Raw genomic sequence first — 26289 nt, 5'->3', positions numbered from 1 at the left:
CAGATTTAAGTTCTTATCCTTACATCCAAGTCTCAGCACAATCCATCTCTCCTTTCCAAACCCATCGCTTCTCTTTCTGCCATCTGTACTTTCTCTTGGTCACACTGGCCAGTCTGTATCTTTGGACATACACCTGCACAATTTGCCTATGTGCTTCTGCCAAAGATGTGTTTTTCTTCTGACTTCCACCATTCCTTTAAAAGCCAAGTCCATTACCACACTGGTGGCCTTTTCTTTCTCTGGACCCTACCTGTGTCACTTAATTATAATAAAACCACGGGTTAGTTGAGTAGATGCCTTTTTTTTTTTTCTAAATTTCTTACAGGCAGCAATTGTTGGCACTTATCTGTCTGCTAGCAGGTGTCGGGTAAATATTATCATCCAACTTTCAATTACAGCCAACTTTTAGTCACTGAGAACTTTAGACGAGCAGGATAAATAAATCAGAAATCCCAAAGAACAAGTTGGCAGGCAGTTAAGCAAGCATCCATGCATCAGGATACCCTTCAGAAGGCAGCCTGGACACCGAATAAAATGACCTTTTCAATTCAAGTCTATGAGTTTTTCCAAAATCTTCAGTTATAGCTGAGCCTTGGTCCAAGCAGAAATCGATATGAAATCTCACTATCAACCAGATGCGGATAGAAGAGCCTATTCTATCAGTTACATATTTGTCTTCTACTTAAAAAATAGGATTGCAATTAAGATGTTTAACTTTAGAAGCAAAGGTTAAAACACACACACACACACACACACACACACACACACAACCAAAAATACCACTACCACCGCCCAGTGTTAATGTAATTAAAGCAGATCTGAGACTTTCTTTTCAAGAACAGACATTTGAGCAACTACTATGTGTACCATTCCCACTCTGACCCTCTGATCTAGAGGTCAATTATATGTTTCCCATCTGGATTAACATTGCGCCCCGAAGCCCAATTCTTCATATAACTCAGCATTCTTCCTACAACTATCCTAGACCACTGACAAATGCTCAAGCATATGATAGATAAAGAAATGATAATAAAAAGCACTTTAGCATCTGTGTGACATATTCTAGAAGATTAAAACAGGCCTTGGGCCCCTAATAGGACACATAAAATATGAAAACTCAGTGAGGTCATTTGTGTGAAATGTTTAGAACAAGGAGGGCAGCTATATCCAATATGGACACATTTAGTGAAGCTGTTCATCACTGTCCAGTTCTCTGAGTATGGATGAACTCTAGACCTTAGGAGGACTGAATTGTCCTGCCCGGATGAGATTTAAGTGGTACCTTAAGAGTTAATATTTGCGTGCCTGTACTGGTTTATGAAGCATTGCCACATTCTCCTGCTTGACCCTCACATTTTATAGTTTCAAGGTGTGCAAGAAGGAAGGTCTCCTAATTTTCAGCGGAAATTCGTCTCTAGATTTTAGCTTGCTTAAAGCTCACAAACAATGAAAGCGAGAACATTTTCCAAATATCAGCTTAGTTGTTGTACCGAGAATTTTGGTTCTAGAGTAGGGGTACTGCGGATGCAACGACTCTGAGAAAGTTTGTTTTTTTTTTTTTAATGGGTTCACCTTTAACTTTGGGGCCACCTATTCTACTGATGGAGAAAACAAAGCTCAGACATGGTATCTCTTGTCTTCAATGACAAAGCGACTGGTGGTCCCAGTCATTTGCCGTTCATAATCCGAGCTCTTACCCACTAATCATGTGCCACCTTCTCGAAACCAGAGTTCCAATTCTCTAACTTTAGATCACACCCTTGTATTTTTCAGTCTAAGGTGTGATCTCTGCTCAACATCACTCTCTGATTAACATCAGGCATTCTTAGGACTGTTTTGCAGGGTGGGTGAGGCAACACCCAAGGGTCAGAGACGTGAGCAGCGTGCCTAAGAAATGGTGCAGCTGCCACCGCAATGCAGATCCAGAGTCCACGGCCTTTGCCTCAGGAGGTACAGACTTTCTTCTAGATTTCCACTCCCTAGGAGTTCTTTCATTGTCAGGCTAGCAACATAATTAACATAATAGGTACTTACTAAAGAAACACCAAGATTCAAATCATGCTTGAATCCTGGCTTTCCCCTTTAATGGTAGGACCTAGGACAAGTTGATCTGCACTGATCAGATCTGAGCTAAGAAATGGAGACATTTTTTCTATGGTAAGTTATTTGAAGTGAAAGTTAAATGGGAGAATGGAATGGTACTTTATAAACCATAAAGCTCTATAAAAACTAAGTGCAGTAGATTCATTTACCAATTTGGAGAGGCCTTCATCTGCACTCTCGGCATTGCATAAAAAACAAAATAAAAAGTTTTATAGGTTAGAGAAAACCATCTGGTTCAAGGGTAATGATCTAGTTTACTAGAATCTTTTTTAAAAGAAGTAACTGGGACAGTCTCCTAATAAATGGAGATTAATTATGACCTTAAAAAAAACCCAAAAGTGGAGAAAGGATTTGGAAGTGAGGTGATATATAAAACTAAGGAGTATATCGGTTCTCCTAGGATCAAGACAGCAATAATTGAGATAGTAGGAAAAATGTCAAGGTCTGTCCTTTTTCATCTTTTTGCATCCTAAGATGCGGTTAAACTGAGCTATGTTTAAGTGCTTTGCTTATTATTTCCATGACTGTAGGAATCCAAATACTTTGTTATGCTTTCCACTGAACAACTGGATTATAAAACAAATGAATTGTGAAAGTTACTCTTAGATCACACAGAGGGCTGGTTGAAATACCACTGGATGAAACCTACTGCTAGAATTTGGCTCAGTGGATTTGGGATGGAGACCAAGAATTTGCATGTCTAACAAGTTCCCAGATGATGCCAATGTTGCAGTCTGGGGACCACACTCTGAGAACTACTATCTTAGATGAATTCTCTCTAGCTGTGAAATACACACCAAGGCAACTAAGTGTCCAATCTTGGAAGACAGAATGCATTTTATTTTTTAAATGAGAGCTTATGCATTTCCTCTATCACACAGAGACCGAAGTCTATTTCAGAGTAACAGACTCTTTGCATCACATTGCTAGAGAGAGATAGGACAGCTGTTTACTCAGAGAAACTGTTAAAGCACATATCCCTCACCCAAAAGTCTTCCAGGTTGAATAGTGTTTTAAATCTCACTCTGCCAGGATTCCTAGTTCCTATGCCACCTGCTCCCTTACTTTGTGGTTACCTAAAAATCTAAGTGACAGCCCTCACGCTTCCTCATTCTGCCTTCTGGTAATTTCCTTATAGCCGACCACTCTGCTTGCTCAGGTCATTCAGAATTCTCGCTAGCGTAAGGCAGTTAAAGGTCACTTGCCTCAGCTAGCTTGTATAAATTATGGTAGCAGAGAAAAATTGCCAGGCTTCTTCAATACTGAGCCAACAGCTCCCATGTTCCTGAAATTTCGTAACGCTTAAGGTTTGGCCACCTTGATGACGTAAGAATTAGTAAGACTTAGACAATTAAGTGGTAAGATTAAAGTAAGTTTAGAAGAGGAAAAGGGTGAGGTAGGTAGAAGACAGGAGGCTACCAATAAAAAAGCAACTTCCATTTTTAGACCAGGAAGCAATTTGTTCAGATTTTGCTTGCCCTGGAGTGGCAGGCTTCCTTCCAGGGTAGGAGAAGGATGCAGGAAGGGGAGTAACCATGGCAACCTGCCCAGCTATGTGGGCAAGGATAGGATGGGGCCGCATGCACTTGGAAGACTTTATTTCTAGCCTAGTCACTCAGTGTAGTATGGGTGGTCCCTCCTTTCCCACTTCCTTCTAGTTTCATGCTGACTTGGGGAAGAACTGCTCTTTCTCCGCAGGGAGGCTGAGAGGGGGTGGAGACTTCAGCGAGACCAGAGGAGGTCAGCTTGACCAAACCAAACTGCAGGCTTCCAGGCAAAGAACAGAGAGTAACTCCCTGTCTGTTCCAGCCTCCGTGAGCACAGCAAACACACGGCTTTGTTAATATGAAGTGCTTGAATGATTCACGTTTTCCAGGTTGATGAGCAGCGCCCTATTTTGATGGAGACATTTCTCCCCTCTGCCTTCAGTTTTCACAAAGACACTTAATTCAGTGGTTCAGTGGGCTAAATAAATAAATAAATAAATAAAGCAACCCATTTCTAAGTCAAACAGAATAAAGTATTCTATGCATAGGGGCATCTGGGTGGCTCTGTGGGTTAAGCCTCTGACTCTTGATTTCAGCTTAGGTCATTATCTCATGGCTCATGAGTTCAAGCCCCGAGTCAGGCACTGTGCTGACAGCATGGAGCCTGCTTGGGATTCTCTGTCTCCCTCTCCTTCTGTCCCTTCCCTGCTCGTGCTCTCTCTCTCTCTCTCTCTCTCTCTCAAAAATAAATAAATAAACATTTAAAAAAAGTATTCTGAGCATATTAGACTCACGCTCCTCCCAACAAGCTTGGGGTAGGTACTCTTATTCTCTCCAGATAAGAAAGCTTAAGTACAGAGAGGTTATGCAATTTGCCCAAGGTCACTTAAGCAACAGTGGTGTGGCTGGGATCTGAACCAAGGCAGCAGGATCCCAGAACCCACGCTCTCAACCCGATACCTGACTGTCCTGGGTGGGAGGCAGAAACTGGCATGACTGCTAGTCCTCGGTGTCCATACTTGGCCTGCCTTGCCCTCCTCATCAGAAAGTAGCAGCTTCTTGTAGAGGAGGAAACTTGACTGCCCGCTTGCCTCCTGATTCATGCAATCCCGTCAGGCTCTGTTCCCGTGAGTTAGGTTCCCACCAACCACACCTAACCAACGGTACAGCTAGTTCACCACAAGGTGACTCTGGCCTACCTCCGTGCCACTCAGTGGCACGGCTTCAAGTCGAGAATGACACACAGCACCAGAGAGAATTTTAAAAGAGCACATCCTGTGACTCAGGTGTCTCAGATCGCCAGGGTAGTTCTCGTTCTGATTCCGTTTGGAGGACAGAAAACCTGATACGTTGGATCTGTGAGCCGAAACTCCCCAACCAGTGAGCTTTCAAGGTTTTCCACCTAGGGAGGTGTGCTCTGATAACCATTAGGGCAACTGAGCACGCTGGAGAGCTCAGTCTTCAGTAGGCTTCTCCAGTATTTCAGCACCTCCGCTTGTCCTTGACATTAGTTACATCCTCCGGGCAGGAGACATTGAAGGAGAGAAACACATGGAGCCTTCAAAACCATTCAGGTAAAAAAATATCAGTGGGAGCAAGCTTAGGCTTAGGGTAGAATCAGAAACGAAGCAGGATATGTTTGCTGTGCCACCAAGAGCCCACGTGTCCACAAAGCCTCCTGCTGGCCTATATCTTCCTACTCTCTTAATCTTCAGATAATTGAGGCATGACCAAGCAGGCCAATAAATATCGCCCCCAGCCCACCTGGCCAGAAGCTTCCAGAGGTCCCTGTACCACCTCATGCCAACAAGTGTCTTAAGAGCAATTCTCTTCAACTCAAACAAGGAGACAAAGATCCACTCAACCTCGTGGAACAAGGCACCAAATAAACCTAATCCACAGGAATTTGGACTTTTAGTTGAATCTAAAATCTGTAAAAAGTCTCGAGGGGAAATGTGGACTCTTCCTCAGCAAGTTGGACAAGGCTTTTAACAAGGGCCACACATGGCTCCCTGCCCTCTCTCACATCCTCAGGGGAAGATCGATTGTGTCCAAGATGGCGAGAATGGCAATGACGTTTGTGTCCTGGCTCAAAGTTGGAGGACATTCCACTACCACCACTTTGTCCCAGCCGCCCATTAAAATGTGGGAGGGTATAGCTTAAGAAGACCTGGTTTCTAGAGCAGTCATTTGGATAAGAAGGGATAGAGATGACAGTGGGAAGGGGAAGGGGAAGGGGAAGGTAGCTTATTCACCAATGGGAAAAAGAATCCCGTCTGCCTCAGGGGGAAACTGATTAGCAATTTAGAAGTAATCAGTCCCAGAAATACACATTGGAAAAGGCCACTAGGTCTCCTTCCCGCTTTTTCTAGGACACTGTCTACATGGCACACTCCTTGTTGTATTAAGTGTGGTACTGTTTATTTCCACATGTGCAGCGCTTCAACAAAAAAAGGTCCTTCCTTCCCCAAAGATTAAGGAGAGCTCAATCCCAAAAACTTCTGAATTCTCAAGGCCATAAACTTTCCTACAATGTCATCGAGGCCTGTCTCCCTTCAGTGGGGGACAGAACCTGGGGTGGGCGGGGCAGTAGGCCCAGAGAAAATCGGCCTAATCGTGGCCTGACTGCCAGTGCCCGAAGCAAGCATGGAGATGTCATGGAGCGTGGAGAGGAGCCATTTGGTAGCTAGGATGCTCCCCCATTCCCAGCTAGTTCCTCCCTCCCCACCAGCCAGTAGATGCTCCTGTGCCGACCTCCAGCCTGCAAAGAAGATCAATTATATATCCCATCAAAGCCATTCCAAGAGCCTTATCAGACATCTTGAAGGCATTTTTGTAGCTGCCTTCTTCCTTCAGCCATTACTTCTGTTTGAGTTAGTTTTTGTCTTACCTCCTTCTCCCCCACTCCTCTGCTTTGCCTGATTAGAGCCAGAAATTTTTTCATTAGGTCACTTTATAGTGTAATAACAACATTTACTATTCATGAAGTCTCCCCTCCATAATTTTTAAGTCTTTCCATGTGTCTGGAAGCTTATTTCTGCTCTTCTCACTTTACAAGTGTGCCTCTCTTCCTTCCAAACACAAACCAAAAAGAAAGAGGAAAAGGTGGGGTGGGGGTGGGGTGGGGGAATGCGGTGGAGATAACATCCAGATTCTTTAAGTGCTTTTAATCCAGTTAAATTTCCCTTTGGACTCAAACAGCTCCCTGCTGAAACTGACTGTGGACCTGAATTCCAGGCTAGGAATTGAGTCAAGAGGAAAGGAAGCAGAAACAAATAACAGAGTCAGCTCTATGCTATGAAAACCGCTATGCTGACTGGGGCTCCATGGTTTTAACCCATTCATTTTTCCCCCCTTTTCTAGAATTCTTACTTAATCTTTCCAGCCAGTTTACAGCAAGCAGGCCAACACCTTTTAAATGCTCCAGGGATTTAAAACAAGTTTGTTCAGTCTCTTGGGCAGATACTTTCTTAAGAACGCGGGTGTAAGACAAAGTTCACATTTTCATGCCAAACGTTGTCAGTCACCAGGAAAAAGCTTCTCGGGGGCACAAGCCAGGTCCCCAGTCTTTGTCACAGGGCAAAAATAAACACCCTTGGAGGAGTTAATTAGGTAGTCAGCAGCCACACCAGCGTCCTACCGGGGTTGCCCACAGAGCTTTTAAACAAGCACACACACGCACACACAAAAGGAGGTGCTTGTTAAATGTCACAAGCTGGACATCTGGAGCCCGACCCCAAAGGTAAATGCATTCCGTGGAAGCATTCCTCGGTTGTCAGGCCACAAAACCGCGTTTCCCCAAGTACGGTCTCATTTCTAAGATTCCCCCCCCCACCTCCACTCCATCCTTCCCCCCCCCCCCCCCCCCCCCCCCCCCCCCACCCCCCCCCCCCCCCCCCCCCCCCCCCCCACACACACACACAGACACACTGTCCCGGATCTGCACCCCTAGGGGGAAAAGCAAAGGAGGGGAAGGAGGTCGCCAAAAATGGAGCCACGGGGAAGAAGGCCGGGCAAGCTACTCACGGCCAGCTAGCGCCTCCGCGAAGCGAGCATGACTCCCGGGTGTCGAGCCTCCAGGCTGCCGCGCAGCCGACACGGCGGGCCGCGCTTAAATAGCCGCCGGCCCGGGAGCCTCGGAGCCGCGCGGCCACTCCCGGCGAGATATGGTTCTAATCAGATGCTGGCAGCCGAGGACTCCCCAGGAATGCGCCGGGATGTTTTTGCTGCCTGGGCTTGGTAACTCCCCCTCAACGTGTCTGCTGAGTCTTCCAAACTTAACTGTTTATTAACTCGAGCCGCGGCCACGCACGGCGCCCGGCTCCACTCGCGCGCGAGCCCCGCCAGCGGGGGGCGATCGCGCCCCCCCTCCCCAAGCCCCGCGCGGCAAAGAGGAGGGAGGGTGCAGCCGGAGCCCCGGCCTCCCCAGCTGGGGCCGCGGGACAGGGGAGGGGGCAAATAAGGACAGGAAAGGGAAACTCCGCAGGAAAGGGGTGGGATCCACCGGACCTTCGTTTCACAAATTCCTTGGCCGGATTGCCACTTCCAGTGATGTGGCACCCGAAGTCATCCTAACCCGTTGGGGACCTTGGAACAAAGGGCTGCCTTTTCTCCTGACTTTCCTGGCGAGAGGCAGTGGGTCCCAGCGCGGACCTGCTGTTTACAGCGAAATGGGTGATTAGCCCCTTTACAGGCGTGGTCTCTGTGGGGGCACTTAAATTGGTGGGGAATCTGTGTGTGTACATGTAGAACATACTGTATTTAGGTATGACATGACATCCCGATATACAGCTATAAAAACAATACTCTATGAAATTGATATAAACAAAAACGTTCACCTCTATATAACCTAAGTAAGCTGAACATCTGATACCAACAAAAATTATATATTTCCATTAGCGTGTGCATCTGTGTGCAGACACGTAAGATGAACACTCTCCTGCACTGATTTCCACGGTGGTCCCTATACCTCTATGAAAAATATGAAACATAAGAAACATATTTGAAAATGAGGTGCTCAGCACAAGGCATTCTCATCTTGGTGAAACTTACCAAGCTGGGAATTCATTTTCTCCATATTTTAAAATCATGAGCAATTGTACAATATCCCCAGAAACTCTGTCACTTTTTAAGAAATATGAAATTATTCTGGTGAAAAGCATGTCTGTGTTCCTGTTTTGTTTTTGTTTTTTTTTTTTAAGTTGGAAACGGTGTGTACTAAATGTGAAAGTGCCAAATTATGAGTTGGACGAGAAGGGGTTATTGATTTCATCGAGTAAGCAACACACAGTGGATTTGCATCTTACCTCTGGAAACTGAGGGTTCAAATCGGGCTCATGGGACACCAAGGATGTATTTTGTGGTCCAAGCCTAGCCCAGCTGTAAAGCCGCAGCGTGATGGGCACTTCCTGCTCTCAAGTAGGTCAGGCTGGGGACCGCCAGGGAGCCAGGGGCACTGAGCGGCACCACCCTGCCACAAGGAGAACACCACCTCTCCTGGCCTCTGCTATTTCTGCCACCTGTCTCATCCCCTCACACCTGAGGGTGCGGGGGTGGGGAATGTGGTGCTGACAGTTTTCAATGTTGCTGAGATGATTTGCTATTATTAAAAAAAAAAAGGACTTCCTGTGAATGATAAGTATGTAGGCTTTAATCTTAGGATAGTATTTACAACATTTATTCAGAGAACTTAAATTCTGGTACATTTTAGGATATAGTGTTTTATTTCTAAGACCCAGAAGTCCAGAAGGATAGTTTCACCTCCAAGGCCTAAGTAGCTGAAAAAATGAGGCTGATTTCAGGCAAATAGAGGCATTAGCAATTCAGGGGGAAAAAAAGGGTTTCCCTTTTAACTCAATAGGTAATACTTTCTCAACTCAGAAGTGACCACCCAAACCTATTTTTTTAAATTTTTTTTAATGTTTATTTTTGAGAGAGAGAGACACAGACCATGAGCAGGGGAGAGGCAGGGAGAGAGAGGGAGACACAGAATCCCAAGCAGGCTCCAGGCTCTGAGCTGTAAGCATAGAGCCCGATGCGGGGCTCAAACTCACAAACCGTGAGATCATGACCTGAGCCCAAGTCGGACGCTTAACCCACTGAGCCACCCAGGTGCCCCAAACCTATTTTTTTAAAATCAAGACTCTTATCAAGCAATATTAACTTATGTTTGCTCTACCAAATGGAAGGGATATGTCTAAGGAGCCAGAGGAAGAAAATGATTTCGTCCGCAATGAGCTGGAATTTCAAGAGAAGACTTTGATGAAAACGGTCCATTTATGAACTGTGGGCTCACACATCCAGCTTAAAATAGACGGCCCTGTCATTTTACAGAGAAATCTTGAGTCCACAGTGGAGAACTCTGATTTGAAGAGTACTTTTATATCTCTAGGGTGCTGATACTGCTTCTGGCAGTAATTCAGTGTCTTGCTCACAGTAAGAAGAAAAAAAAAAGAAGGATGAAAATAAATTTAACCCTTTTAATCTCTGATGGAACACAGTCTCCTGCCCCATCAAAGCTGTTCACTTTTCAGTAGGTCTAAAATGAACTCCCTTCCAGCTGGAGAATCACACCCAAGACCACCCAGATGTTAACCCTGCTTCAATGGTCTTTTCTTATCACCACTGAAATTTAATGTTTAGAAAATTAAGGTAAGGAAAATTTAATGCAATGTTTGAAAAAGTACGGTCCTTGCATGACTTTCCCTTGCACAAATCCCGTCTTCGAGGGAGAAGGAGAAAAAAAAGAAAAAAAAAAAAAAACCAAAAAAACCTGACGACTGTGTTCCCAGCCTAGGAAAGGGGTAGTTAATCCCGTGATGGCTTGCTGAAGAATGCATGGTTTATTATTAAAGTAATCTCTTAAGATTTTCCTGGAATGTGCTTCCACAGCAACTCTGCTTGTGCAAGCTATCCTATGTGTGTGTCTTTTCTTCCATAATTAAGCTGGTTTTTCCCCCTTTAGCTCGCAGACCTAATGCTTTCTCTCTCCCTTCTTCTATCCGCCTCCCTACTCCTCTTGTCTCCCTTAAACATCCCATTCTGAATCCTTCCATTTCTCATGAACTGAAATGGCACTTTGGATTTGGTCATAGGTGAACTGTCTGAGCACCTTGGTGCCTTGTTGGACACTTCCAGATGTTCTAATCGAACAAGGACTGGTTAAAGTTTATGGATCTAGTGAGGTCACGTCTTTTCTTTTTCCTCCTCAGTGTCATAAAAAAATGAAGAAAATGGCTATTGTTCCCAGAAAATGTTCTTTGACCTTGACTTATCCTGCATGTTTACAGATACAGAAAAATTGACCCTATCAGATTTGGCTGTTGGCAAGGCATGACAAATATTAGAGGCTTTCCTATTATCTACCTATCTATCTATCCATTGATCTAACTAAAATCTAAAATATCTGGAGGGCAGTCTTACTGAAGGCAACCTGTTTTTGTTTGGTTTGGTTGGTTGCTTTGGTTTATTTTCTTGGTTATACATGTATAGCACCTCAGAACACAATGCTTGGTATTTGCTTGTGATGTGTAGGACTAGTAAAATTCAAATGGCACTTGATAAGTTGGGATGTTTAAAGTGAAGGACTTTAAAAATTCAATATGATAAATTCATATAACTAATTACATTTTGCTACCAGTATAAACTTTTATAATGAGAAGTTATAAAGGGGAAAAAGAATACGCATATGAACTACCAGTTACAACATCTTCTTTGGAAAGCAATTTGAAAAGAGTTGTTAAAGATAAAAATGCATAAAATCCTACAAAATGCCAGTATTAATTATTATTGTAGCCAACACTTAAATAGTTCTCCATCCTGTGAATAAGAATCTATCCCTAGAAATAAAGCAGAGATGTTAATCACTGCATTGTCCATAGTAAGAACCTGGGAACAAACTTTGTCAATAGGGGAATGATTGAGTCAGTTCTGATTCATCTGCACTGTGAAATCATATGCAATCATTTAAAAGAATAAATTGTGGAGTTAAGCCTTGTAATATGGAAGAATTTCTATTAGGTATTGTTGAGTGAGAAAAACAAGATAAAGAAAAATGTAAAATATGTTTCTGTTTTAGTAATACAAAAAGCAACACCTATCTGTGTGTGTGTGTGTGTGTGTGTGTGTGTGTGTGTGTGTTTGTATGATTATAAGGGAGACTAGAGGCTGGATTGCATTATAGATCACTGGGGACCTGACGGAGATGAGAATAGACAGGGGAAGGAAGGAGGTACAAGTTGTGCAAAAAGGGAAAAAAATTAAAATAGCCTATATGCAGATCTATAGAGATCACATTTGTGCATCTACGTGAAATGGTATATACACAGGTTTGCCTAATTTTTTTTTAAAATACACCAAATGATTTTAAGATAAAGAAGGAGAAGAGTTATAAAAGAAATCCATAAAATAGCTTTCAGGGTGCCTGGGTCACTCAGTCATTTAAAAGTCTGACTTCTGCTCAAGTAGCAATCTTGTGGTTCGTGAGTTCAAGCCCCACATTGGGCTCTCTGCCATCAGTGAGGAGCTCGCTTTGGCTCTTCTGCCCCACTCTCTCTCTCTGCCATTCCCCTGCTCTCTCTCTCTCAAAAACAAATAAACATTAAAAAAATAGCTTTCACTGAGGTGTTTTCCTCAAGATCTTTCAAAAGTGAGTTGAGTATTCATCATGCGTTCTCATGATCTCATCTGGCCTTGAGAACAATAGTTCTCCAACATTGATGTTCCCAGCAGACACTCTGGGAGCTTGCAACAAGGGCTAATTCCTGACCCCAGCCCCAGAGACCTGGACTGGAAAGGCATGTGAGTGGGTCAGCAGGGGGCACGAAGTGCCTGGGAATCTGAGTGCTTACCCACACCTCTGGGTCATTCAGATGCTATAGTCCTGGGTACCACACTTTAAGAAACACTGAGCTCTCCCACAACCAAGAGCATACTCAGTCTGTCCTTCTCTGAGTGATGAGAGTTAAGTGGATTGGGCAGAACTGCTAGGATGAGAGGAGGCAGGTGCCATTGGTCTTTAGACATTGGCTTTTCTCTCTCCCATTGGCTCTCAACAGCTTCAGACAGTGTCCTGGCTTTGGTGGTGACTCTCTCCCTGCTCCTCCCCTGTCAAAGCTTGTTTTCAGAGAAAGATCTGATATCAGCCATGTACACTGACCTATACCCAGACATTTGCACTGCATTTCCAATCCCGTGTCTTACTGTGGCATGAAAGACACCGCTCATTGTTAAAGAGATCTTAGTCATCAGGAAGAACAGGGACAGATTTTTTTTCCTGTTTTGATCAGGTGAGGCAATTGTCAACTCCACTCTGTACCCAGCTTAAGGTTACCGGAAAGAGAAGAATTAGATGACTTCCAACTCCTAGGATGACCCTCTACTACCCCTGAAGTCATACTACATCTTGGCTTCAAAGGGACCACTGGAAAACTGAGACAGGATGTCATGTAAATGCTTACCTCTGTGATACAGCGAAGGAAAGTGGGATTTAGGATCAGATCTGGCTTAAAGTTCTGGGTGTGTCTTTTACTGACTGCAAGACTTAGGGCAACAGGCCTAACTCCTCAAAGGCTCAATTTCCTTATCTACAAAACGGGCCTTCCCTGTCTCCCGCTCGTGTTTTGGTTTTTGGTGGAAGTCAAAGGAAATCATGTTCAATGAAAAGAGTTTGGAGAATTTGAGACAATATGATAACTGTAAATGATGTTAAAATTATGCAAAAAATACAGTAGTACTAGAAAGCTGTTCTTGTCCCAAATTATTTCTACTCCCAATGGAAATTCTGCCTAGTCAATCATGTGTTAGGTAGCTATGTTCCTCTGGCTGTGGGGAACTTTCTTAAGGTTGACTTCTCCGGTGGGATAGTCCTTGGACCCTGGTTTTCTAACATGTTAGTGAGGATCACTTTAACGGATCAATTTCATCCTTTCAAAGAAAGATGAGTAAATTTGTGCTGAGATGGGGATATTAAAATGGGAGAAAAGACAGAAAATGAGAAAAGGGGGACTGAAGACCAACCTCTTGCCCTTCGGAGTTCTATTGTGCCTCACTGTCCACAGACACTGAATTCAATCCAAAAATCTTTCTACTCTCCTTCAACTTTGGCCACATGCTGGGCCGGGCTGGCCTAACAGCCTCAGTTGTAAACCAGAACAGCCATCTGTGCATCAAGAAGGAATGCTATCTTCTGTAGTCATTTAAATCTCAGGCTCAAATTCACATCTTAACTAGAGAACAGGGAGAACCCATGTCTGGACTCCAGAGTAACCCTACTCCCCGATTCTTCTGAAGCTTATATATGTGTGTGCGCCCATGCTTATGTGCAGTTTCTGAAGCAGTGCACCCTAGGTTTCACTGGATTATCAGAAGACCCCATGACATAAGACAAGGTTACATTCCATTGAGCTCTGGGTGTACAGCCACATTCTTTCTACCCATTTTTATCTGAAGATTTTATCTGAGTCTTTTGTACCAATCTGATATTTTTTTTCCTCACAACATTATTGTCAAACAGGTTAGGGCAAGTATTACTGTTTCTAAAGGTTAAGAAATATAAGTGCAGAAACTTTGATTTTTTTTCTGTTTACAGAGTTAGGGGCAGAGCTAGAACTGTTACTCAGCTCTTCTGAATGATCTAGAATGTATGGCTTCATGCAGTCATGGCCCAAACAACATTATAAGGGTTATTGGCACCTCTGAGGGTTCACTGTATTCTGTCTTGGTCTGTCCACACCTGGAAAAGAGTATCTGTTGAGGATGCCCCTTCAGATGCAGAAGACACTGGCAAATCAGAGCAGGGCCGCTTGGACAGTGAGGGAATATCTTGGGAACTGAGAACTACGGGCTTTGCCAGTGTGGCCTGGCTGAATTGGGCACGCGTATCCAGGGAAAGAGACTCTTTGGGCACATCAGGTGGGTTAGGGAGGGAGATCTGTGAATAGTAGAGCTCTTTCCAAATATCCAAAGGCTTGTCACGTGGAAAGTAGATTCAACTCCTTTCTTTGGCCACAGATGGTAAAAGGGGATCCTGTACCGGGCTGAAGAGTGTCCCTCCCACCCCTAAGATTCATGTCGACATGGAACCTCAGAATAGTCCCTTTGGAAATAAGGTCTATGCACATACAATTAGTTAAGATGAAGAAATACTGTATTATGTGAGATCTTACCTTTTTGTTTGCCTTATGATACCTTTTGGCCAGAATACCTTGGCTTTTTATTATATCCTATTTTGCATTTGGCACAACTTGGGACCCACTGTGTCTCCAGGTGTGGCTCTGAGGAAAATGGCTGAACTTCTCTTCTATAAAGCGAGAGAAATAATCGAACTTCCTTCACAGCGTTGTTCTGAGGGTTGAGTAAGTTAATCTGTCTAAAGGACTTCAAGTAGCAATTAGCACATGATAATGTGCATTTTTGTCTGAGTGTCTTAAAAGAATAATTTTTCAAATGTTAAGTAAATTTGAAAATGAGCTTACCCTAAACCTCAGAGATTGCACTTCTAAGTGAGCTTAGAGGAACTCCAATTCATTTGCCAAGAAATATGTCTAAGAATGCTTAGAATAACAAAACGTAGAGCAACTTAAGTGTCCATCAACAGAACAGACAAATAAATCGCGGTGCATGTATTCATTGGGAATACTCTAACAATAATAGGAATGACATGACTCTATGACCCAGAACTGCTTATATCAACACAGATGAACTGAGTAAGAAGAACAAGTTACAGATGAATACATAAAGCATGATGCCACTTATATATGGTTTAAAATATGAAAAATAAAATTACTCATTACTTAGAGATACAACTATTCATATAAATGAATATATAGATGCCCAAGAGTGATAAATCACAAATTCAAGATGGTGGTTTCCTTGGAAAGAAGAAAGAAGGATGAATTAAAAGGAGGTCTAATTATACTGGTATTTTTTTCTTTTTCCTAAGGCTTGATGTCAGGTACATGGGTGAATATTGTTTTACTTTTCATCTCTTTACACAGATGCTCATCTAAGCACTTTATAGATATTAATCTACTTAACCTCATAACACTGCTGTAAGTTAAAACCTATTGTTAGCACCATTTTACAGAGGAGGAAACTGCGGAAGCTGATTAAAGTCACAAAATTACTTAATGGCAGAGCCAGGCTTCACACCCAGGTATTCAGGTCCCAGGGTTTGTGGCTTAACCCCCATGCAATGCCCATGCTCATTAGAATTTTATAAAGAAACGAAAAGGCTGCAGGTGACATTAACTGCCCAACGCAACTTTGGAGTGCACGCAGATCACGTTCCGCTCCCTTGCTCCTGTGACTCTTCCACCTCCAGGCCCCTTGTCCTTTTCTGTCCCACTTTGGCTTTGTACCTCAGCCCCTGTTTTTTTTTCTTTCCTCCCTGGATCAATGGATTCATTTGGACTCATGTTTCTGGCTTTGATCATGACCTCGGCACACTTTCCAGGACGTCTGTCCCTGGTGTCTAGACTTTGACCATAAGGAGAAAGTTCTGTGCTGACCCTAAGCCTGGGTCTGGACCCGAGAGAGAGACAATGGGAATTTATACACTGAGCACAACAGTGAAGGGCCACTGAAAAGGAGTGTTTCTCTGAGGAAGGTGTTAAGAATGAGAAGGTAGAAGTAGAGGTGGTAGCAGACGTGTGTGTGTGTGTGTGTGTGTGTGTGTGTGTGTGTTTATTAGATAAGCTGCTATTTTTCAAAGAAATTCTGGTGAAAGATACAAGCTGTGGGGACAATACAAACTACCAATAACATTCCAGACAATTTCTACCTGGCTCTCAGACATCAGCACTCCCTCTAAATGGAGCTACCCTGATTTTCCCCCCATGCCAGGGAAAGCATACTTGTTCTGGTTAATATTGAGACTGATGCTTCTCCCATCTTTGGTAAAAGAACATTCTTCCAGGCCAGCACAGGGAAAGAAACCTCATCGCTTGCTTCTGTTGGGAGAGACGCCCAAGCTCCTGAAACCCATGAGTGGGCCTCTACCCGGATTGCTGTTGCTGCAGCCTTCCGTGGAAGAACTGAGCTCACCGAAAGTGTGTTTGTGGAAGAAACACCACCTGGGAAAGTTAGGCTGGGTGTGGGTTTGGAGGGAGGAAAACCCAGTCCAGAACTCCGCAGTTGTTGCTGAGAATGCTCAAGTCCTAAAGTCATTTTGCCGAGGCCGACCAGGAAATGTGTAATCATAAACTTTAAATGTGTTTATCTGTCAAGTGGACGCATTCTGTTATTTTGGTTTATATTGAGGCAGTTTTTAAACTAATGTTAGACATTAACTACACCCAGTAATTTGATCACACTGTCTCATCTCTCTTTTTCCCTCCTCTCTTCCTCCCTCTCTCCCTTCCTCCCTCCCTCTCTCTCTCTTTCTCTCTCTCTCTCTCTCACACACACACCTTTATATTTTGTTGTTATTGAATTCGAATTATAGACAACAGTTTGTTTTTAAATCTGGTCTATGAATAAAAACAGCTCAGGTTCACTGTGCTTGCTGATTTGCAAGGAGTAACTACCCCCACTGTAGCTTATTTCAAGGTGTCATGTGATGTCACTGAATATAGAGATGGAAAGAGATCTGCGCTGCAATTCAGCTCCTCTGAGCCTCTGGCACACCCTGTTATAAGGTGTAGACTAGCTGTTTTCTCTCCTAATACATTGACTACTGAAGGGTCTCTTTTCACAATTTTCCTGGTCAATAATTATAATCAGTCAAATTAATTTATCAACCATCTATAAATGAAGAACATCAAGTAAAGTCTCTCTGGAACACGGTGTTTAAAGATCGGGACCACAGTGATTAGCTACTTAAATAGAATAATGACTTTGTTTTCCTGTCTCACTGCAATATAATGAAAATCACTTGGGATGGAGATTCAGAATACCTACATTAGAATCCTGGTTCTGGCATTAACTATTTGTATGATTGGATAAACTGCTTAAAGTCTCTAAACTTTACGTTTCTACTGTGCGAAATGGAAAATAATGCTTGTGGTACAGACTTATTTCGAGGGCTAAATGATATAGGGATGCATGTAAAATAACAAATTCTTGGTAAGTACCAGGCCCTATGATAGCTGTCTATGTTAACTGCAGGACAAAGGAAATGGTCATTTCTCATTTTAAGATTTTCTCATAAAAGCATTTCTTAAATTTTGGTGCTTGCCTCCATCCTCTGGAATGAATACTAAGAGGTGACAAGACACCTGATAATAACAGAGATAAGTATTAATGGGAAACAATTTTTGGGACATTTTTGTGTGTTACTCTTATCACCCAATAGCTTCCAAGTTCTGCCACTGCTACCACTATGGTCTAAACCATCATCATTTCTCACGTGGACTATTGAAATAACCTCTCACTGCTTCTGCTCTTATCCCTCCCACAGTCTAGTCCATATAGCAGCTAGTGGTCTCATGAAAAATGTTCAGTAATTTCACACTTTTGTTTAGAACCCTTCAATAATTCCCATCTCCGTCAGAGTCAAAGCCAATGTCCTTAGAAATGGCTTCCAAGGCTGTATTGAACTGCCCTCCCTTCCATTACTTTGTAACTGCTAATCTTCCCTTCACTCACTTTACACCCCAGGCCCATTCATATCTCAGACTTTCACACTTGCTGCTCTTTGCCTGGGCTGTCTTCCTCTGGATTCATGACTTCTAAGCTTTCTAAGTAGTTTTGGTAGTCGTTCAAACGTCACCTTCTCATGGAGAGTATTTGTGACCATGGTTTCGGGTTGAGTAGGGTCCTCCTAAAGTTCATGTCCACCTGGAACTTGTGAAAGTGACCTTATTTGGAAATAGGGTTTTTGCAGATGTAATCTAGTTAAGATAAGGTCATATGGGATTAGGATCGGCCCTAAATCCGACAACTGGTGTCCTTATGATAAAAGGGAAATTGGACACAGACACACAGGAAAGAAGATGATGTAAAGATGGAGGCAGAGGTTGGGCCAATGCAGCTGGCCAGCCTGGGTACACCCAGGACGGAGGCTGTTAACAGGAGCTAGGAGAGAAGCATCGAACAGATTCTTCCTTGGAGCCTTTGGAAGAAGCAGGGCCCCGACACCTCCTTGATTTGTGAGAGAATAAATCTCTCTTGTTTTAAACCACCTAGATTTTAATAGTTTGTTACAGCAGCTCAAGAAAGCTAACGAAACCAATCAATTTTCAGTTGCTGCCCTACTACCTTATCCTTATTCCCTCCTCTGATTTATGCTTTCCCCGTAGCACCTATCCTGACAGAGCCTGATGATTTCTAACTTCCCATAAGCAACATGTTTCATTGACTGTAACTACCAGCAAATCATTGTAATCTTCAAACGTGATTTAACTTTCCCTTCTCACCTATTCTTGCCAACCAGAAATCTTTATCTTTGCCTCTGTGATATTCCTACTTTAGCGAGGGGAACACCCACTAAACTTGTCTGACTTCTACGGTTCCTCTTGTTCCAGGTTCAACAAAATAGCTGCATAGGGCATCTGGGTGGCTCAGTCAGTTAAGCCTCTGACTCTTGGTTTTGGCTCAGGTCACGATCTCATGGTTCGTGAGTTGGAAACTTTCATCAAGCTCCCCACTGACAGTGCAGAACCTGCTTGGTATTCTCCCTCTCTCTCTCTCTCTCTGCCCCTCCCCTGCTCATTTTCTCTCTCTCTCTCTGAAAATAAATAAACTTAAAAAAATAGCTGCATGTAGTTAGTTACTACACTGATACAGATCCATTAAAACAAGTAAAGCCAAAAAGAGAGGACATATATCGTTTAATTTGAGGATCTGATTTCTAGTAGGTCCAGAATAGGAACCTGTTATATTCTATACTTGGCATCTAAACAGGCTAGACAATGCATTCACACACTTGACAAAATTAACAGTAATTCTTAATGTCTTGTAAAATCCTGATTCCTCTGTCTCAAAAATATCTCTTAATATATTATTTGCTAGACTCATAACCTAAGCAAGATTCAAAAATCAAACAGAAAATTGAATAGTTTGTCTTTTAAATTGTCCATAAATCTATAGCAGTTTTTCCCACCCTACACCACTCTATTTTGTTAACACCATTGACTTGTTGGAGAAAACTGTCCATTTATCCAGTTTAATGTACCACATTATGGATTTGTTGACATGGCTGGTGGTGTCATTTAATTTGATCTTCTATCTATATTTCCCCTAACCTGGTAGATATATTGACAGGCTTCAGTATACTTCAAATAGACTTCACAGTTAGCTGTGTATTTTCTACAGCATATCACAGAAGTGATCTTTTAAAAAGCATCAGGGGCTCTTGGGTGGCTCAGTAGGTTAAGCGCCTGACTTTGGCTCAGGTCGTGATCTTGCGGTTCATGAGTTCAAGCCCTATGTTGGGGCTCTGTGCTGACAGCTCAGAGTCTGGAGCCTGCTTCAGATTCTGTGTCTTCCTCTCTCTCTGCCCCTCCCACACTTGCGCTTTCTCTCTCTCTCTCTCTCTCTCTCTCTCTCTCTCAAAAATAAATAAACATTAAAAAAATAAAATAACTTACTCCATCCCCCAAATTGAGGGGGGATAGACAAAACAAGATTGTTGAAGCAGAGTGATGGGTATGTAGGGGTTCAATGTACAATTCTCTACATTCTTGTTTATATTTGAAAATTTCTGCAATACAAAGAATTAAAGATCACTGGCACCATTAGGTGTTTCATATAGTTCATTTGTTCATAATTCATTCACTCATTCATTCATCCAACATTTGTTTTAATTATTTTAGAGAGAGAGAGCGTGCAAGCAGGGGAAAGAGGGGGAGGGAGAGGGAGCAGCAGACAGAGATAGAGAGAGAGACTCAACGTGGAGCCCAACGTGTGGCTCGATCCCACGACCCTGAGATCATGACCTGAGCCAAAACTAAGAGTCAGATGCTTAACTGACTGAACCACTCAGGTGCCCCTCATGCAACATTTTCCATAAGCCTGTTACTGCTGGTTTACCACTTGGGTGCTGTCTGTAAAGAAGTCGTGGCTCCACTCCCTAGGATTCCATGCTTAGCTCAGAGAGCTTCCCACATGGAGCTATTTTAAAAACCATTATTCTTTCAGCTTTTAGAAGCCCCAAATTCAGATTCTGGATATCCTGGCACCCCCCCTAACTGAAAGAATGGCTTAGTTTCCCTAGCTCCCCTCCAGAGCAGACCCAGACATGCGTGCCGGAGGGGCGCCTTCCAGGATCACGGATCCATGGAGTCCTAATAACCACTGTCCACTCAACATTAGGCCTTATCAGAAGGCCCAGGCCTGGGCCCCTCTTTGATGGCCCTATGTCCCCAAGTGCTTTTTTCCTGGGTTACTGATTTCAGGCTGGAGTCAGATGATTTGCAAAATGACCTGCCTTTCCTGTCTGCTTCACACCACGGGGGCGAGGAGAACAAATAGGTACAAAGTCTGGCTCCTGAGCCCTAGAAAGAGGCCTGTATTGCTGTCATGTGCTTGTCTGATGAGATGTTACAGGGTTTGTTTTTTTTCTTTTTCCTGGCTTGATAAAGTTAATGAATTAATCTACAAAGCTTTAAGTAGATTTTCTTTTGGGAGTGTCTTTGGTAGTCAGGATAGAGCTGCAAAAGGCAATTCTACATTTTGAAGGTACTGCTGATGTCTTGAGGGTGGGGAGGGCATCACTTCTCTTCCTTATCCTTCTGTCGCTCCAGCATGAGTGGCACCTCTAACCAGGGAACAGAAAAGGAATGGGATAGAACTTTGACCTTCACGAAGATGATGCTGATTATGCATTTTTGCATATAACTTTATAGTTTAATAAACTTTCAAAAATGTTCTCATTGGATCCTTATATCCTTGTTGCAAGTTAGAGAAGTATAATTGTCCTCATTTTGAAGGTGATAAAAATGGGTCTCAGAGAATCAGGGATACTCCTTCAAGTGCATGTAGATTCCTCGTGAAGGTGCCAAGATTCAAATAAATTCTTCTAACTCTTATTACCCTGCCAAGTCAACTTTAAACTACTCGGAATGACCTCCTAAACATTTGATGAAGGAGAAGGAAGAGGATATATATATTAGAGTTTTGAATTATCCCTAATGTCTCTCTTAGCACAGATGCTATTAATTTTCCTATTTTTTTTAATTTTGCTAGATGCATACTCTTTTTAATCTCCAAGTATCTTTGAGCATTATAATGTAAAATCATAATGCCTTATGTTTCTATTTTGCCTAAAACACTGTAATTGAATCAGAAAATTATTTTGGTACTACTGTATATATAATAAATGGCACTGTATATATAAGATATAGTACAACTTAGGGCTTTCTCCAAACAATTTGTTCTCCAAACCAGTCGACTTTTTGCTGCATAAAGGTAGGATTCTTCTGCCTCATGTCTGCCATCAAGATAGGACAACTGTCCTTTGTTATTTGGATTAGTATAAGTCTCAGAGCAGTGGTAAGTTAGCACACTTGTCCCTTGTGAAGAAAGATTGCCCAGAGGACATGTGAGGGAAACATTAACATCTCTTCATGGCCATCTGGTTCTTCTTAGCTGAGGAATGCTCACCGGTTATGGCAGTCCTGAGTAAAAGTCATAGGAAGAGATAGAGACTTGGATCCAAGCAAGGAAAACAATGTGAGGGAATAAAGATAGAATAGAAATAGAGTTGGCAACAAAGTACTACACACACACACACACACACACACACACACCAAAACCTGAGATGAATCAGGTGAAAAACTTACTCTTTGGATTGGGAAACATTTGGGGCTGAAATAATCTTTTTGAAGAATTTGTACTATTCATTATCATTGAACAGTCTCCAAACTGAACAGCCATATAGGTCTGGACACAATAAAAACATTTTTTAAAGCCATAACAGTATTTTGTTAGTTAAAGAAGGAAGTAAAGATATTTATCTGAATGGATCTTCTTAAAATATAATGGAAGATGATATGTTAAAGAACACAAATGTTAATGAGGACACAAAGATCGTAAGATAATTTATTCATGGCAAAGAAGGTTCAAGTTCGAGTTCCTCAATAGAGAAGGTCTTTTTTCCACTCCAATAGAGGGTACGCTGGCCTGGGGTATAGCTGACCTTGTGGCTCATAATGGCACAGCCACTACTTTGTGTCTTATGGCAAATAACTACTCTGTGTGTGCAGCATTCTTCAGTTTGAAAAATACTTGCCCTGCATACGATGATAAAAGATAAAATTTATCATGCCAGAAATGTTGTATAAAATCATATCATTACATATTTTGAACACAAAGAAGAGGATTAAACATTTTGCTTTCAATGGATTTATGTAAGTCATAATATATCTTAAATTGCAAATAATTTGACAATGCTCTGAGCTAGTGATCATCTTACTTTTTTAGGGGAGCTTCAACATGCTTAGTCAGTAAGATATGTTTATTAACCCTTCTCCAAATTGCAAACACCATGCAGAGAAAGATAGGTATTATTTGCACTGAGTACACAATATATCTACAGAGTCTGAATAAATACATACCCCAAAGCAATTCTCATTGTGAAATTAAAAGTGGATTATAACCTGTTTAATAATATTAGATGCCTTATATTTGTCTCCTAGCAACTAAATAATATGGATAAGTAAAGAAATTTTTTTAATATGTCTTCAATCATTATTATAATTACGTATAGAGAGTATTTGAAAAAGTATCTCCAAATATATAATAATCTCTTAGTTATAACATAAATATCATGCAGACCCAACTCCTGAAATATAGAGCAAGCAAGCCAGTATCCCAATTAAACCTTCTAAGAAGTAATTAAGTGGAATAGATTTTTTTCTCTCATTATGTCTACAGGTGATATCGAATATTGAATAGACTTTTTAAGTCATCTGATAGAATTTCTCACAGAAAATTTATTCTGGCTTATGTCCCAATTTTACTCTTCCATACTCCTCTTTGCTCAGTGTCAATAGAAGTTGAATTTTCTAAGAACAAAACACAGTTTCTCCTAAAATTGTTAGATTTTGTCACATAACACTGTATACGACTGATTTAATAGAATAAGAAACATTCTACTTCTTGGGGATACTTTTTGGAACTTATTAAATACTAATCAGTGTGTCATGAGTTTTTTATCTAGATACCAGGATTTACTTTCTCTTCAGCTTAATTTTATATTTATTTTTGAAAGGTGGGGTGGGGTGGGGAAAGAATATCCCTTAAAAGTTACTGAAACATTCTAACTTGCTATTGAAACTTGTGAACATTAATGAAAGCTTGCAAAAATATTTCAGTCATTCGGAATAAGACTGGAAACAACATTTCTCCAACATTTACCTCTGGGTAAAAGCTGGAGGCCTGGACATCCAAACAATGCTGTGTCTATCAGAAAGCAAGCCGAAAATGAAATGGAAATCGTATTTGCTTTCATTTCCTTCCCTCCACATGAAAGGAAGGAAGGAAGGAAGGAAGGAAGGAAGGAAGGAAGAAGAGAAGAAGTAAAGAATTGAACAAAAGCTATCTGGACATACTTTAGAAATGCTGCGTGCATATGTGTGTGTGTTTATGATTGTGTGGGTATGTGTATGTTGGATTTCAGCTAGAGAGTATTTTCTACATCTCCACAATTTCTACACCAGCTTGAGACCAAATAATATTTAATCACTTCCATAAAAATGCCAAAATAAGAAAAACATGCATGAAAAAGACAGCAATACGAGGAAGGCATGCTATATATGTTATAGCTGACCACAAACATCATTCACAAAACAAGCAAGCGGCCTAACCAGGAATTTTCCAAATGCTTGTTTTGGGAGAAGTTAACTCCCATACAGAGAGCTTTAAAATAGAAGAGGAAAATGACAGGTTAGTGCCGACCCTTTTAACTGATTTCTCCCTAAAATAAAGACAGCATCTTGAATTAAAATGCAAGTCCTTAGAGCGTGCTTACGAGAAAGCATCACATATACAAATAATAGTTTAGCACGCTGACCCTTTTCACAGAAACAAAAACCCGGTCCGGACCAGGAGGAGGCCTCTGTGTAAGAGGCTATTCCTGCCCTTCCAAGCTGGCCCACTTCTTCCTGGTTTTGGAAGCTTTTCCACTTTGGACCCTTGTTCCTTTCTCCTTCTGGTGTTTTTAGAGAATGACAGAGTTTATCCAACAGGAAATAATAGCATAGTTTTTGCAAGACCTCTATTTCCCCACCACTGGCTTGAACAAGAATCAGGACTACCATGTGGTGCTGTTGAACTTCGCTAAGAGAGCTTTGAGGCATACACACAACATCAGTCTGCCGTTAGTTATGTTAGTTACGTTTGGGGAAAAGTGGAGAGGTTGGAGTCCGCACAGCTCTTGGAACCCTGGACTCTCAGGATCTTAAAGGACCTTGGGGGCCATCCAGCCCCGTCTCCCACTCTCTACTTACATTCCTTCCCCAACACCACTTCTCCCTGCCCCAACTTACCCTGGGCCACTTTCTGCAAAGGGGATCTCCTGAGCCATTCTATCGTGTCCTTACTTAGGCTAAATACTTTTTTCTGTTCGCTCCTCATCAAACGCAGACAGAGTATAAGATACTGCTTCCTTCGGCAAGTTTCGCTTACCTTTCTTTTAGGCTCCGAGACATTGCATAAAACTAACCCAGATGTCAGCTGATGTATTATGAATTTAGGATGGGAACCTCGAGTTCCTTCCTGTCTCTCCGTGGATTTTCAGGGGAGATGATTTACAGTTGTCCTGGCCACTGCTGGCTTGAAGCTGTTGTTTCTGCTTTTTTTTTTTTTTTTTTTTTCCAGTTCATGGTTTTGACTCTGCTGTTCCTCATCTGCCACTTCTTTTCGTACCCTGTCAAACTCAACATCCTTCCTTGATCAGTGCTCTCTAACTCCCTTAGGAAATCCACCTAAATCAAGACTTTGGGTGTCTTTTCCGAAGGTGTGTGGAAACGAACGGGATTTATTTTGACATACATATATTGACCTGTATATGAGTTAAATATATATTGTATTGTGTTAACAAATACGAAAAATACATATTTATTTGTTGTGACATGTATTCCACACACACGTGTATTTGAATATTTGACGTCCCAATGATTAAAAGTCTTACTCTTTGCTCCTTTGCAGAGCCATACTTTTTCTTATCCTCAAATTCCTATTTTTTCCTGTGCAGAGTGGTTTCGAAATGCTTTTTGTTTGCTCCCTCTTGTCTTCGCAAGCTTCTAAATTCTTGCTGGTGACGTGCTGAATTATCTTTATTTCTTTCAGTGCCAGCCTCCTCATGCCCTCAGCTTCTTACCACCCACACCAAAGGTTTATTGTGACATTTTAAATAAAACTGCTTCCTTCCTTGGGGAGGATACCAGCGTTGGAGACTCTCTCCAGGCCTTGCCTGGGGGGAATGCATTTGTTGAGAAGGTTATAAGGAAAAGGGAGGAAACCGAACAATCAGTCAAAGAATAGTAAATACTGGATTAACCAACTGGACCTGCTGCCGAGGGCGATTTTTAAAAATCTGAGTTGTTGGCTCAGTTGTGCTGTGTCAAACATGCAAAAGTAACACACACAAAAAAAAAAAAAAAAAAAAAAAGTCCTTCTGAGCCGCAAGTAGAAAAGTTGACCCTTATCTAGATTAAAAATCTGCCCCCGGGGCACCTGGGTGGCTCAGTCAGTTGAGCATCTGACTTAGACTCAGGTCATGATCTCACGGTTTGTGAGTTCGAGCCCCCATATCGGG

The 26289-nt window shown here is 42.2% G+C and overlaps 1 protein-coding gene across 4 annotated transcripts in view; it reads right to left on the bottom strand.

Annotated features, from left to right (window-relative positions):
* Nucleotides 1-25109, bottom strand: part of DAB2 (DAB adaptor protein 2) — a 69772-nt gene extending 44663 nt beyond the window's left edge. The window contains exon 1 of one of the 4 annotated variants that reach the window (XM_049648753.1): nucleotides 25019-25109. The gene's annotated coding sequence lies outside the window, so the exon portion shown is untranslated. Of the gene's footprint in view, nucleotides 1-7616; nucleotides 7920-25018 lie in introns of those variants that run through there. The other 3 variants (XM_049648752.1, XM_049648755.1, XM_049648756.1) reach the window with 3 other exon arrangements.
* Nucleotides 25110-26289: the final 1180 nt, after the last annotated feature.

The sequence above is a fragment of the Panthera uncia genome (assembly GCF_023721935.1).
Source record: "Panthera uncia isolate 11264 chromosome A1 unlocalized genomic scaffold, Puncia_PCG_1.0 HiC_scaffold_17, whole genome shotgun sequence".
In the NCBI taxonomy this organism is placed as follows: Eukaryota; Metazoa; Chordata; class Mammalia; order Carnivora; family Felidae; genus Panthera; species Panthera uncia.
This window is presented reverse-complemented; position numbering and strand designations above follow the sequence as displayed.